A 15,612-nucleotide genomic window follows, 5' to 3' on the forward strand; every position below is an offset into this window, starting at 1 on the left:
TTTAACAGTCATGACCCATCTCATCATTTATACTGGTCAAAGTCCTCTCACTCCCCTGAAGTCTCATAACGAACTCTGATCTGAAAATGAAAAAAACTGCCTGAATCAAGCTCGACGTCATAGATTGACAGTCTGTTACTGGGACAGAGGAGCTTATGTATAGTTTGGCTAGAATTGAGGATAGCAAAGTGTGCTGTTACCCTTTTATCTCTTTCCCATACTTTGCAATCTGCTGCTTAACACTGGACATGAGCTGTTCATGAAGAGTTTCTTTATGCGATGTCAATCGTTAAGAAGTGTGATTAAAAGCGCAAAATCATTGTATTTTATATAGAATAATCTGGTTCCTTTCTAATTTAGCCACAGCTCCCATTCAATTACCATGTATAGTATTTATTCTTCCTTCCCAGAATTTCAGTACGGTTTCCATAATGTATCTCCTTGGCTATAAATACAGGTTATTTTGGGATATCTGGTGTTTCTTTATTCATGAAAAAAGTAAGACGTTTTTATACCAGTATATACCCTGCAAATGTAACTGCAGCAAATCTGCTTGATTAGTGTTTTTGCATTTTATTCCTCTGTGTTAGATAAATTTAGCACAAAATCAGGTTGTTACAGTGTCAAGTAGACTACAGTTCTGATCCTGACCTGGAAAACATTACTAAAAGAAATCAGTAATTTAAAGCTATTTTACAGGGGCGGCATGAAATGGAAAATTAAGATTCTCTAGAGTAGAAGAAAATGTACTGTATAGAGAAAAACATTTTGTGAGACTGTGTGTACTCTCCAAGTTATTCAAACTTTCAGTTTGAACTTAATTTACCTTTATCTTAACGGCGGCTATATTCAGTATGGGTATAGAATGTGCATCTCAAAGACAGAGGGTAACCGACAGCACTTTTGATGATATGAGAATATCTTTCAACATGTCAAAACAAACACTATTGATCATTTCAATCAAGTCTCTCCACATCCCTGGCCTGGACCAAGAGCTTGTTTACCCCTCTGAGAATGTGACTCCCTGCTTTTAAAACACAACAAACAAAAGGCTGTGGTTCTTAAACAGCTGGGTGATTAATTTATGACCAAGCTAGAACGGGGCTGTACAACATGAAGTTCTGAAAGGTAAAGTTTTTCAAATCGTACTGGTGTCTTAAATCACATTAAGAGATGGCAGAGGAATCATCTCTTTCTTTGCTGAACACTGCCTTTACTGTAAAGAACTTTACAATAGAAAACAAACCAATGGCGTCATCCCAAAAGGACTGCAAAGCCTAATATGCATGTATCCAGATTATAAGCACAGCTTCCATTTCAGGGTCGCAGGGGAGCCGGAGCCTATCCCAGAAAGCAAGCTGGATATCAACAATAAAAAAATAAATAAAGCATTTTGTAGAACTGGCAAAACAGTGCAAATACAAGGCTTATTTACCATGATAAACTTTACTTGGGGTTAGGAACAGTTAAGATGTTGTGATGAGCAGCAAAGATTTAGTCTTTCACCTTGAAAACCAGCTCGACTATTAAATGAAATGACCGCTTGAAACGGCCATTTCATGTTTCAAACTGGCATTCTGAACTGGTACAGTATGTACAGGCTTTTGAAAAGCCTATTTAGAGGCCGGCAATCTACAGCAGGTCTCCATCTCAGCCTCTTTCTCCGAGAACGGGGAGATGTTTTTCGTCACATTTCAGGACTTCGTCAGCTCCACAGTACATTATGTGTTTCTATCCTGGCCTTTCGGCACAATACAACAAGTGGAATTAAACAATAACACTAAGTAACTAAAGCTTGCTTTTATAAAGCACGTTTCCTCCTGAAGTATCCCATAGTGCTGCACTATGAAACCACTTCATCCGGCCCTGAAGTGCAGCCCCCTGGGTGATGTGTGGCACTTATTATGCACCAGCAGCCCAGCTATACAACAGACTAGCAGACTGCATAGAGAAGTGAGAAATGACTTTACCAATTCAATTAAGGAGGATATTTATGGAAACTACACTATGAAAAGTCCAGTGTGGATTTTTGCCAGGACACGGGATTAACACCTACTATAAGATGCTAGTAGCTCTGTTTAAAGTCTCATCCAAAAGGTGGCACCTACTTACAGCACAATGCCCCCTGTCACAAGCTACCTTTTCTTAATGGTCTTCCATTCTGTCCCAATAGTGACCAGGTGCAGCCTTGCTTAATTGCTAAGGTCCATTAAGATCGGGTTACAGGGTGGTTATGCTGCTGAAATTTATTTTAGAACATCAGTGTCCTCTGTCACCATGCTGTGGCTTTGGTTTGGAAATTACGGTCCAGATGGAAGAGTGCCACCTACTGGTCATCCCATTTACAGCAGCATCCCATTTACTGGGTTTCCTTGGAGATCTTCTATTTCAGGACTGTCCAAGCATGACCTTGCTTATTGTCTGTATTCTGATCTTCTTAGATCCCAAAGTGGCCATGCTGCCCTTATTTAGTATAGATAAATTCAAAACCTTAATGTATGCAAGTATGGCTTAATACCCCTACAGCTTATTCCAGCCATCAAGGTCCGAATGTTTGGACATATCATTTAAAGATAATCGCTTTATAACTCTCCTACCACTGTACAAAATACATTTATTATCTATACCTATAAAAATACAAAATACTTTCTCTATTAACTGCTGCTAGGGAGTTACTTTAAAATGTAATCCATTCTAGTTACAGATTACTTGTGATAGGGATTACTTCTTTAAAATCAACAAAATAATTCCCCCCCCCCTCAAAAAAAAAATAAGGTACCCCACCTTGCGCCTGTTGCTTTTTGAGATCTCCAGCTCCATCTCCCATATGACCCTGAACTGGAAGAAGTAGTTAAAAAAGAAAAGCACCTTAATATTACATCTTTAAAATATAACAGATTGGAGCATCTCTTCATCAATTATCATAATATTATAAGATACATAGGTCCTTAAACTCAGATGTTCAGTGATGATTAGTGCATAGGGTTCTTTCTTCACTGTGAAGTCACTGTTCAGATATGGTGAGGTTCCCTGCGTTTTTTAAAATTCATAGGCTCCTCTGCCGTGTCTAATGTTGTTTTCAATACTTCAAGTGTAACACAACATCCTGACCTCCGTTCTTTGTGCTGAGGGTCTGAGGCAGTTATTTCACTCAATTTGAGTTCGGTGTTTGTTTTAATTTTGACATGGATCATTTAAATACCAGCTCACTGGGGTATGGATGCTTAACTAGATCGCCTTCCACTTGAAATAAACACCACTAAAATCAATGCCTCCAACATGCAGTATCCCCGCAGGCTCCTAAATGGAGATCGTCTCATATCATTTCTGCTTGTTGGGAATACTCATCTGGAGTATTCTGGGAGCCTTCAAAGTAAGGGCAATATGATTTTGGGATCAATTAGCCACTATCCATTAAACTAAAAAGATGGGATGAATAGCCTTCTGTATAATTAATGCAAACATTTCATGTGAAGTATCTTTTATTGTTATTATTATGAATGTACTGTATCTGGCAGACACTTTTATCCACTTAATTTTGTAGTAATGTACACCACTGGACATTAGTGAAGTACCCCCACTCGAAGGTAAACAGTTGTGTCCCACCTCTGATTGGAAACACACACATTGAGAGATTTGCAGTGCTGTTAAAAATGCTAAAGTTATCCAATCAAACCAACCACTTTCGAGCCACTTCATTCAATTTAGGGTTGCAGGGGAGAAGTGGGAGCTGATGCCTATCCCAGCAAGCAACAGGCGCAAGGTAGGGCACCGGTCCACCGCAGGGCAGACACTGACTCCAATGGTGTTCTACTTATAATGTCTGGAGCAGGAGGCACAGCCGATCCTGCTTCATTGATTCCCGATGTCCTGTCAAATAGCCTGTCAGATCCAAGTCACCCTCTGGGGCAGGGGGAAGCTTAGAAGAGAAAGATATCTAACCACAAGAAAAGCCACGCCTCTCGAGGCACATTCCTATATGGCAATTGCAATATTCACTATTTCACATTCCTCCCTCCCCCACATCTTCACCATTGCAGCGGCGACTTGGCTCACTCCGTCCAGCAGGGGGGGCTCCAACAGTGCGAGTCACCTGAGTGGATGTCCAATCAGTCCGAAACTGCTAACCAAGTAAATTATGTAATGGGGTTTGAGGAAAAGCCTCAAACCCAACCTTCACACCTTTTGTTGTCAGGGGGGTAAACATTCAATCGATTCTCACCGTGTCATCCTTTTAGTCTCATATTCAAACAAGGACGTATTTCAGATTGCCCCCGGATAGATTAGACAGTATACAGTAGAAAATAGGCAGATTCCAATGAGATGCATGAAGAGAATGACATTTGACTGGTGAACCAACACCATCTACTTAAGGCATTTTATTCTTTTGCGCAGTCAGAAAAACGGGATTTAAAAAAAAAGAAAAACTTCGGAAGAACACAATTCCTTGATGTCCTAGAATCTATTGTCAGGAAGCCCAGAAGCTGATCGACAGTAGGCGGGAAGAGGTCGCAGTTTGGGAGAAGCTCCGTTACAGATGTCCAGACACAGAGATGATTGCAGGAGTAGGCTTTCAGGTTAGGATGCTTCTCGGGATCACTCTTGATGCGGGTTTCGTAAATGATTCTCGCGAAACCGGTTCACCTGTTTGCCCGTAAATATCTCCTCACGGTTAACGGCCAACAGGTGAGATTCATTTACTGTGATGAGAGCCGGTAGTTCAACGAGCAGGAGTAAATACGGATCTAACATCTAAGGCAATTGCCATGCTGGGTCGTCTGAGCACCCTATAAAAGGTGACTGTGGTCGGCGAGTGCTTGTTAGATTGCAGTACAGCCCAGCGAAATCCTGGCAGTGCACAGTGACAGCGCGTTAAACTCGGGGGTGGTTCTGCGTTCAAATTTACCGCGGGAAGTTTTTGTAAGAGTACCAGAAATAGTCTCCTAATACGATTTAATGGAATCCCCAAGTCTTGTACGTAAAAAGCACGTAGAAACAAAATGCTGCCTGATTCCCATGGTATCTATACTAGGCGCAGCTGTTAGGGTTCGTCAAGGCACTAAATGACATTCATGAGTAATGAGCAAGCATTTGTCGGAACAAGTCTTTCGTTTGTCATGAAGAGAACTATTCAGTAAAAAATTGTAGCCTATTAAATAAATTGCACTACGGGGAATAGAACTGAGTGATCCCTTTTGTGTCTTAAAAACTGTACAGGGAAGTCAATTAAAAAATATAGAATAGTATTTTCCCATTACGCTTCATCTCTGATCTGTGAAATGTTTTTTTTGTTAAGCGTAAAAGTTGGGGGCACCACAACCGAATTGCGGTGCGACACAGGCAGAGCAGTCCAGACACAAATATACTGTATAGAGCGATATAAAATATTCCTTAGCAGGGCATGCTGTGTAGATTTCTGCAGATGTATAGTTATGTCCTACTATTTATTACAAAGATCAGCAAATGTAAGAAGCATCGAAGCACACACGGAAATGTGCTTTTTTCATGAACAGTATAAAATAATTCCCGAATGTGGAAATCCCCAAATGCCCAAATTCTTCCATGTCTCGACCCAACACCTGTAATTCAGACAAAAAAAAAACAAAAACAAAACAACAACGTTTCTCTTCACCCTACGCAAAGATCTATCAAATGCACGCAGCACAGCTCCAGACGGGAGCTGTCCACTACAGTGAAGACACCAATTACGTCGCGGGAGGCGTGTCAGAGCGCTAACATCATAACATAAGAACTCTAATAGGTACTCCTGTCTACTGGCTTCACAGTTGTATTTTAGTCCGGCGAGACAATCTAGACGCGGTGCTTCCTGAATCACACTGCAGACCTAGGTTTTTACCTTTGACCGTTCTTCATTCAATTATAAGTCTGTTTTCAAAATCTGCAAAGTGCGTTTAGAGCGATACAATACTCGTGTTCTCCATGCTACAGTACCAGTTGTGCGTACTGTTTTCATTTGAGCTACCCACCCAAGGACGGTCGTGTACAACACTGCTTGCGCATAAGTGTGGATATTTGAGGATGCATGCACAATCGGGGCTTCTGTACTTCTCTGCTCTCGTTTCCAGGTACCCGGAGGATTACAGGAGATTACGGCACCCGGGATGGCAGGGGGAGTTCCGTCCGTAGCGCGCGCACACACTTCCACCCACACCCACCGCAATTAAAATCCAATTAAATATTGAAAACAAGAACGCTCCGGATGGGAAGGGGACAAATTAAATTTTTAAAACTGCGCGAGAAAACCGCCCGAAGGGGTGACGAGACGGGGTGCTGAAAATAACAAAAACGGACTCAAAATCGGAACAGAAAAGACAAACATGTCTCCGCAGTTAGAAAGCGATCTTGAAATCCACTCCAAGCCCACCTCGACGTTCCACTAAACTGATAAGATAGCGCGTCCACGAAAGCTTACGACATCTTCCAAATTGGGTGCATCTGTCACCGTATCACTGTACAGCGACGCTTCCTATCTACAGAGCCAGCAAGCACACGGTTTTAGGACGGATAGTTCGGACGTACAAATCACAGTTTTTGATCAAGCACACGGCTTCCTTTCAGCGGAAAGCCCGAATTGCTGCTCACGGCTGGAGCAAACGCACGAACACTCGAGCAAAAAAAAAAAAGTCAAATAAGCATCCAAATGTTTTCAATTTCCGAAATATTCATACAAAATCTGCTTACCCTGAAAATCCCGGGACTCCACTAGGGGCTGCAGGGATCCAGTGTTTTCGATAAAAAGGCATTCGCTTCCACCTCGGTTTCAGAATACCACCATCCCCTGTTAGAATATTCTTCACCAACGCGTCTCCATTAGCGCATCAATTCATTCTCTCCCCCCCCCAAAAAAGCAACCCTTCTTCTTTCTCGGCCGTTTCCCGACAACACCCCTCGCCTCCCTTTTTAATCAGCAATTGCCTTAAAACCTACCGGGGAAAATTGGACGTGAACACACAGAAAAAGGGAGCTACGTGGATATAGAGCTCCCTTGTTTTGTTTTGTTGTTTTTTTTTTCAGATCTCATACATATTCCTCTTGCGATCGTCCGCCTCCCTGATATTTAAAAAAAAAATCGGAATAAAAAAAAAGAGTGCGAGTCTCAACAGGAGTCTGCTACCGTGATGTAGCGCTGTGTTCTCTGGCTGCTGTTTTGCTTTTATAGATCCTTCGACCGCTCGCTTCGCTTGCCGTTCGCCGGCTTGTTTGCTCCCTGGATGTGCACATCAGCACCGAAATGAATCATGATGCTCGCCGGTCTGCTCTGCTCTGCTCACTGGATGCCGTGCCTGTCCGCTCGATCTCTCAGGAATCTCCGCATCGCAGTCTGTGCTGCCGTGGTTCCTCGGTCCCGAGTGCGCTCCCCTGCCTCGATTATTTGCCGTCACATTCTCCTCCGCCTGGGTGCCCGATACTGCTCCCCTGTTTTTTTTTTTTCTCCTCACACGCAGACCAGACCCATCTCCTCCGCTCAGACAGACAAGAATTCAGTCCTTTTTCATGAGCACTTCATCGCAGAAACCTGCATCGGGGTGACGTCAGAGAATCTTAAAGCTGTACACAAGCCCGTTCTCACGGTGCCGGCGCACGTGCGAGTCCTTTTACACTACACCTGCTAACATGTTACAGAGGAGCTTTGTCAGAGGGTGGCTGAATTCGGCTTCCCTTTAAAATACTGTTTCACTGGGGACAACAACAAGAACCACAGCAGCAACAACACCCGGGAATTTAACGCTCTGTGAATTTTTGAATTATCTGGTGGTGAGACACTGTTGTAGGTTTTGGCTTAACCCGCCTGGTAAATGGGCAGCTATCCACAGGACCAGCAGGCGTGAACCGAGGCAGGAGGCAGGAGGCAGGAGGCAGAGATGGGGCGCAAGAGAGTATCTTGCGATTAATGGGATGGGAGGGGTTGTGTTCAATATATAAAGCACATTTCCGGAGTGATTGTGATTGGGAAAAGCAGGGCGAGATTTTGACTTCTTGTTATCCATCCTGAACCTCCAGTTAAGAACTTACAAACCGTATAATAGGAGAAGGAAAAGTATTGTCGAATAAGTCTTTTGAGCACAGCTCTAGAAGGAAAGCGTCACAAATGTTACACAAAGGTAACAGCAGTAACAGCTGCACAGTATATTAGCAGGAAAAAGAGGGGTGGGAATTTTCAGTGTTTTGCGCGCATGCACCTTCAAGAGTTAAATACAAAATTCTTGCTTTTACACAGCATTCTAGTTTAATACAACCTACTGTATGAAATTGTAATGAGAATAGTGAGCATTGCTGCCTCGGAGTGCTAGATTTGTTTATGTATTGAACTGTACGATCCATATACAGTACAATACAGTAGGAAGGCCTGGTGGTCTGGGTTCAGTTCTGGACCTGGGGTGCTGTCTGTGTGGAGTTTGTATGTTCTACCTGTGTTCACATGGGTTTCTTCAGAATGTTCTGGTTTCCTCCTACAGTTCAAAAACATGCTGGCTTCTAACGAGTGTGTGTGTGTGTGTGTGTGTTTGCGTCTGTCTGCTCTGTAATGGACTGGTGTCCTGTCCAGAGCGTATCCTGCCTTGTGCCTGTTGCTTGCTGGGATAGGCTCCGGCTCCCCTGCGACCCTGCGTTGGAAGAAGCAGTTAGAAAATGGATGGAGGGATGTAGGGAAGAAATAAAAGGAAAACAGAATTTTAGCATTACTATTTGAAAGTGTAGAATTTGAATAATGGGACATTATTGTTAGAAATGTGCAATGCACCAATTAGACTTCATTTGGAATATTGTATACAACTGTGGTCACCACATGACAAAAAATGTATTGATTCTTGCTCGGGAACCGTTCCAGGGCTTAAAAGGATTGTCTTATTGTGACAGGCTAACAGGACTGAATATTTTTAGCCTTGAGCAGAGAAGGTTATGAGGGGATCTGGTTCAAGTATTGAACAAGCTCAAAGGCAATGGCATTGACAGGCCAGTGGGCGCCAGGATCAACCGTGAAAAACGAACAAGTGGACAGAATGGAAAACTCTGGGAAATGCATTTTAAACTGAGAAAATATGCAAGAAAAAAATGTTTACAAGGCGGGTTGTGAGAGTGTATAACAAGCTACCATGTATGGAACAAGATACCTTGGCTTCTTTGCTGAATTGGCTGGTTGACGTCACTTAGCTGCTAGACCTGGGGTGCTGTCTGTGTGGAGTTTGTATTTTCTCCCTGTGTTCATATGGGTTTCCTCCAGGTGCTATAGTTACAGTACCTCCCACAGGCTGGTAAGTACGTCAATTGGTTTATGGTAAAATTAGCCATGGTGTAAGTGTGCCTGTGTTGGTGTGTGCCCAGCAATGGACTGGCGTTCAGTCCAAGGTAAACATCATCCTGCGCCCATTACTTGATGGGATAGATGGCTCCTGTGCCATCCTGAATTAGAAGACGCAGTTAAAGGGATGGATTTAACAAGATCTTCTATATTCCATTGTGCTGATACAGATCCCGTGACGACAGCATGGTGAATTATCTCTTTTGTCTTCAAATGTGTCTGATTAGTGCTCATATACATTTGTATGTATTTTTTGTATTTGCTTTATTTAATACTGTTTTCAAAAGGAACTAAAATGTTATAAATTATAAATATTATAAATGTAATAAAAAATGTAATTATGCCAACTACAGTAGTTCAGCCATCACATCAGCATATACAGTAGTTAATGAACCTGAAATCATGCTATTTGGCAACACACCAGATCACCATACTTATTCGGTCAGTGGTAGTTGATTGACCCACTGATCTAATGTCAGGCATTTTTTAAACAGTCGCAGTTGGTCATCAGCTTCAGGAACACAGCTGCACATCTTGAGTAATACAGACACTATTGCCTTTTACATAAAGACATGTCTCATTTTCTTCATTTTAAATTCGCTGCTTTTTAATTTGTCAACAGTCTGTGTTTCATTAATTTTCATGAATAAGGCCATTCATTTCTTACAAATTACCATCAGCACTGCCAAATAATTAAGTGCCTGGTGGCCTGCTCTGACCAAGACTGAAGAGATTCTTTTAACCTGTCAGTATTGTACATTCTTATGCATGAAACGTATGAAATTGTTTAAACAAATATGAAGTTTGTAAAATTTGGTTGCTTGTCTTTAATCTAAGCCATGACATGATACAGTATATGACCTGTGAATAAGGAAGAACATAGAGAGTGTTCTTCCTCTGCACAGTGTTGTTCATTAAAGAAAAGGCTTAATGTGGTTTTTGGATACTGGCAACTAAATGAATGAGATAGGGCTGAATTGCTTTGACTCTTATGTAACTTCTGTTATGTTCTTCATAAACACATGTACAACCTCCTTATTAATTGCAGCATTTGTTGAATATGTGCAGTATTAAAAAAGATAATGGGAGAAAGGAATTAAAATTTGCAGAGAAATTAAATAGTTGTGGTCTGATATTGTCTCATTTTGACCTCTTCCTATTAATATTTTCTTAATTTTTTGATTCATTATATGATTAATGCCTAAAGAGTGCAATGTGCAAAGAACTAGAACAGGATTAATGTGCAGATGATTAATTATCTAAAAGAAATTTCATAGTACAAATATGGACAGATTGAGTGAATCTCCGGTCAAAGTTTGGTGACATCACCACAGTACATTCTACATTCTTTGAAATTCTTCTAGCTTTCAGACACAACTTCTAAGAGTTATGTTACAGAAAAACAGGGTCTGTTATATTTCCACAATGCAAACATGCCTGCTCCTGCTGGACTCATTCAGGTAGGCAACAGTATTATCACCTACAGCCTGATCTTCTCAGATCTTAGAATCAAGCCAGGGTGGGTCTGGTCAGTACTAAGATGGAGAACCAACAAGTAAGAGTGCGTTGGTGGACTAGTAGGTGACTATGTTCTCTTGGAGCTAGAATTTCCAAAATCTCTATCCCAGCAGAGTTGTTGGGAACATTGTGCTGGGCCATCCTTTAGGTAAGACATTAAGTGGAGTTCCTGGCTTCTTGGCACTAAAAAACACTGGGCATTTACCATAGTAATATGGGTGTTAACCCTGGTATCCTAGCTAAATTTCACTCTGAGCTTCAATCGGCTACAAGTACTGTATGCTCCATTTATTAAAGGGATAACATTATAAAGGTATCCCTTTAATAAAAATAAATTCCCACATCGGCACCTGGTCTGCTGTGTAGACTCTGCTGGAATAGATTGGTTGTAGTGTGTGATCTGGCTGGTGCTGCATATGGCTGAAGTGGGTCTCCTCCTGTATGTAAAACACTTTGGTGATGAAAAGTACAATAAAAAGAAATACAAATAATTATTATTAATTATTAAACCAGTTTTCCTCTTCGTGTTTGGTTGATACATTCCTGAGCTCCTCTCTGTGTATCATTACTGCAAACATGTTGATTTCCTTCTACAATACAAGATGGAGAACTGAAAGTCAAATGAACAAATGAACAGGACAATGACTGCAGAGCTGCTAAACTGTCCAGATGCTACACTGAGAAGAAGAAGAAGGAGGCATCCTTTAGAAAATAAATCAGGTTACCCCTAACTCCTAGGCAGCTCATTAACTGACCTCTTCTAGGGTGACACATGTGAGCTGATACCGAGTAATAAACCTACTGTATGTGTGCTAATACTCTAGCACGGAGCTCTGAGTGTCTAATGTTTGATACGGGGCAATCAAAGGTTTGATTTATTCTGGGTGATGGTCTCAGCATTTTACTTTCTGAAGATGCTGAAGGTCTATCCAGCCATACAGTATGTGAACCTGCAGGATATCCTAATCCAATAACGATCTGGATAATTTCTCTGGATAATTTAAACAGAACCCACCATTTTGATCAACCTGATGCCCTTTCAGTTGAGTAGTGTAGGCGTGGTGGCAAAAATGACCAGCTTGCAATTGTACTGTATGTGGGCTGTCTGTGGGCGGCGGCTGTGTAAAGGCCTTAATTGTCAAAGACCTGCTCCTGACCTCCTGCTCTGAGTTTCTTAGGAAAAGTGAAGTGTTGAAAGTGCAATCAAGGTAGCCTGGGCCACAGAGATGGAGCACTGGCCACCTTTTATGAGGGATTGTGATTTAGAGGTGTTCGGTGTTATTCCCACCAATGGCAGCTTCACACTACTGGCTCCTCAGCCAAGCACAGACACCTGCGGTTCCTCTCATACCAACCAGGATTACAAGTGCAACAGCACATCATCCGTAGGGCGAAGCTATCCTGCCTCATGATGGTCTAAACCCGGCTCATGCTCCCTATTAGTGGGTGAACAGTCAATGCTTGGTGGACTCTGTTTTGCGATGATAGGCAGAGCCGACGTCAAAGGATCAAAAACCATCCTCGCTATCATACTCTGCATGGGATCATCTGCAAAATGACGTGACACATGTGGGTCTCTTGCCAAAGCAAAGCTTTGAGTTCTGAGATCTGCTTCAGCTCTCTGCCAGAGGAGATTTTTTTTCTCCAGTATGCATCCTAAAGTAGGAAAAAACATCCCCAATATAAGCACTGCTAATGTGTATACAGTAGAGTATACTACGCACACTCTGCTGTTGCATTAACTGATTGCAATAAGAACGTATTTGCAGTTCCAGTTCCTGTCGGGTTGCTTAACTGCTGATTTCAGTCCTGGTTCTTGAACAGGTTGATGTGTGGAGGGGCATCTTCATTAACAGTGACCCTATCCTTGCAGCTCACAGCCAATCCAATTAAAAACACTTCAGCTAGTGAAAATACAGTTTAACTCTATTAATATTACAAGAAATAAAAAAGCCTTAAGAGTGCAAATGTTGCCCTGATGTCACCTGGATTTTATCTGACTGGATTCCAAGAGGCACTGAAACTGAATAGGCTTGTGTCAAACACCCAGTCATCATCATTGTCATAATCATCCATCCAGCCATTTTCCGACCACTTCATCCCATTCAGGGTCGCAGTGGGGGAGCTGGAGCCTATCCCAGCAAGCAATGGGCAGAATGTCAAATACACAGAATAAATATTCAAGAACACAGATAGAACATGCAAAACTTCACATAGACAGCAGAGATTGAACTTGGGGCCCAGCAATGTGAAGCACTGCTTTCCAGTGTGCCACCTTGCTTCCCCATCATTATTACCATAATAGTAAAAATGAACGTAATGACGCATTTTATGAGTGCTTTTCTGAGTGAAAGGGAAAGGTAAACCAAATTCACAGTAAAAACAAGAGTAAAACTACACCACACATACTGTAATGAATATTTTTCTGCCTGTTTTTGCGTGTACCTCCTCAGGAGCTTTTGTAGGGTGTTATATAAACAAAAGTTTTTTTTTCTCATCTTACGATAAAAAATTAACTTAAAAATATTAAGCAACTACTGTACTCCAAAAACATGTTTTGATTCAAATTTGGAGAAGAAGATCTCTGGGATCTTTAGGCTGCTCCAGTATTACTGTACCTGCACTGAAATAACTTCAGGAAGAAACAAAAAGTTAACTTTTAAAAGTTTATTGATTTTAGTCTTACATGTCAAAGATGATCCATGATAGGACAGATGTTTTCAATAATACTTCACACAGTTTTAAAAGTGAATGCATCCCTTTTATCTCTCCCAGTCACCTGACATGTACTGTATATGAACAGTAAAACATACCTTATACTTAGGCTACTGAATTCTTTTCAAAGTATTATTTAAATAAAGTATGTTTTTTTCATTTTGAGCATCTATTCTTCTTTTGTCTTTCTCTCCCGTTTGGTTCTTCCGGTGTTCTTTCTGCGTTCTTCAAAGACACAGTTTTCTGATGATCTCCAGGTTTATAATTCAGTGTCACCTATGACGTCATCTACTTTTGCCTTTGGGTTGGTTAGCAAAGGTGTTCAATGATTGAATTTCACAAACAGGCAAGAAGAGAGAGCAGTGCGAGGTTGCCGTATGGGATCTGTGAGATGATTGGCTGTCTGAATGCAGGCGTGCAGAGAGAGTTCATCTTTCAGCGCTGTCAGCTGGTCGAACACCTCGGATCCCAGATGTGTAGGCTTGAGAACCGGCTTGCTGATGTTCACTGCCACACAGCATGGTTGCAGGACTTAATGAACACAACCTGGAGGGAGGTTGTGTGCACACTATGGGCAGAGCAGAGAGAGCCTCAGGGCAGTGAGTGCACAGTGATAATACAGTGACAATCCAATCCCCATGTTGTCATGCCCAGCCACTTACAGACCTTACTGGAGACAGATTCAGGCACTGACAGCCCGGAGGACACTGGGAGGGGAGAAGGACCACAGAGCACCAACGAGACCATTAAAAGGGAGGGAAAGACTGTGGGGCACTCAGTAATTAGGAAAATAATAGGTCACCTTTAATCCATTCTTTTGTCATTCTGTAAAGCGCTTTGAGAAGCCACCTTTAGAGGCGCTATATAAAATCAAGTTGATTATTATTACCTTACTGAGTAAATGTGAAGGCTCTTGGCCAAAGTTGGGGTGGATCATGGGACATGACAAGGAAACATGCAGGCTAACCTGCTTGTTGCAATTTGCAAACAAAATGAACTCTTTAGCTTTTCCACCGCGGATTAGAACATCTTTGGTGGTCCTTTCAGGAACTCTGCTGGTGCTATATGCACGGCCAGGAAATCAAGAGGAAAGGAATCTGGCATGTGACTTAAAGATGGGAGAGAAGGGTTTGCTTTCTGGAGGACAGGGGTGGAGGATGGCTTTCTCTTGGACCAAAACAGTATTCAGGAAAAGCGTACAGTATGTGCAGAACAGCCGAGATTGTAGAGGCTGCCAAAAGTCACAGTGCAGTTCAGTGAAGGGCTGAAATGAGTTTAAGTTTGTTACACAAAAGCTCATTTTACAGAGAACACCCAAGAAGATACACACAACATGTCTCCCCAAAAGTGCTCTGAATCCAAGCAGTTGGGTGCAACTGGGGGGGGGGCAGTGGCTAATATTTAAGTTATTTCCAAAATGTGACATACTGTACAGTACTCAGGCCAGGTCAGGAATGAACCCAGTGCATTCACAACAGGCCCGTTCTTTTGGAACAGGAACAGCCCTGGGCAACCCAAAGAAAAGGCAATAAGACTGCTAAATAGCCAACCTGTAGCTCCTTAGCAAATCACCTGTAATGGCTACATGGACACACAATTCTCACTATATTCAGCATAACTGCACTACATGTATATATTGCACCATGGACACATAACAGCTCTACTCACATTATTCAATTTAAAAAATGTAACCTCAATTTTGTGATTTTTGTGTTTTTGTGAATGTTTGTGATTTTTGTGATTCTTGTAATTTTTGTGAGCTTGCAGAAAATTTCCAGTTAATTGCAGGCAAACTACTGCTGCACGCCGTATTGTTGTGCATTTGATAAATAAACTTTGATTCGATTTGATTTGAAAAACTCATCCACAATGGCACCTTTCAGGCAGGATAGATTTCATCTGAGCCCAAGTATTGAGGAAGCACATTTAAAGAAAAATGGAGGAGTATTTAAACTAGAGGCTGGGAGGCAGGCCAATTCCGGTGAGATCAGGAGAGCTCAGGGCAACACTAAAAACAAATGTACAACAATTAAACACATCCATTTGTTAAAGCTTATACC

At 41.8% G+C, this 15,612-nt stretch overlaps 1 protein-coding gene across 3 annotated transcripts in view; it reads right to left on the reverse strand.

The window, feature by feature from the left end:
- Positions 1–7,875, reverse strand: part of nlgn2a (neuroligin 2a) — a 229,268-nt gene extending 221,393 nt beyond the window's left edge. For 2 of the 3 annotated variants that reach the window (XM_006627356.3, XM_015340569.2), the window contains exon 1: positions 6,703–7,875. The gene's annotated coding sequence lies outside the window, so the exon portion shown is untranslated. The remainder of the gene's footprint in view (positions 1–6,702) is intronic. The other variant, XM_069186811.1, reaches the window with a different exon arrangement.
- Between the last annotated feature and the right edge of the window lie 7,737 nt (positions 7,876–15,612).

This window comes from Lepisosteus oculatus, chromosome 3, assembly GCF_040954835.1.
Source record: "Lepisosteus oculatus isolate fLepOcu1 chromosome 3, fLepOcu1.hap2, whole genome shotgun sequence".
NCBI lineage: Eukaryota > Metazoa > Chordata > Actinopteri > Semionotiformes > Lepisosteidae > Lepisosteus > Lepisosteus oculatus.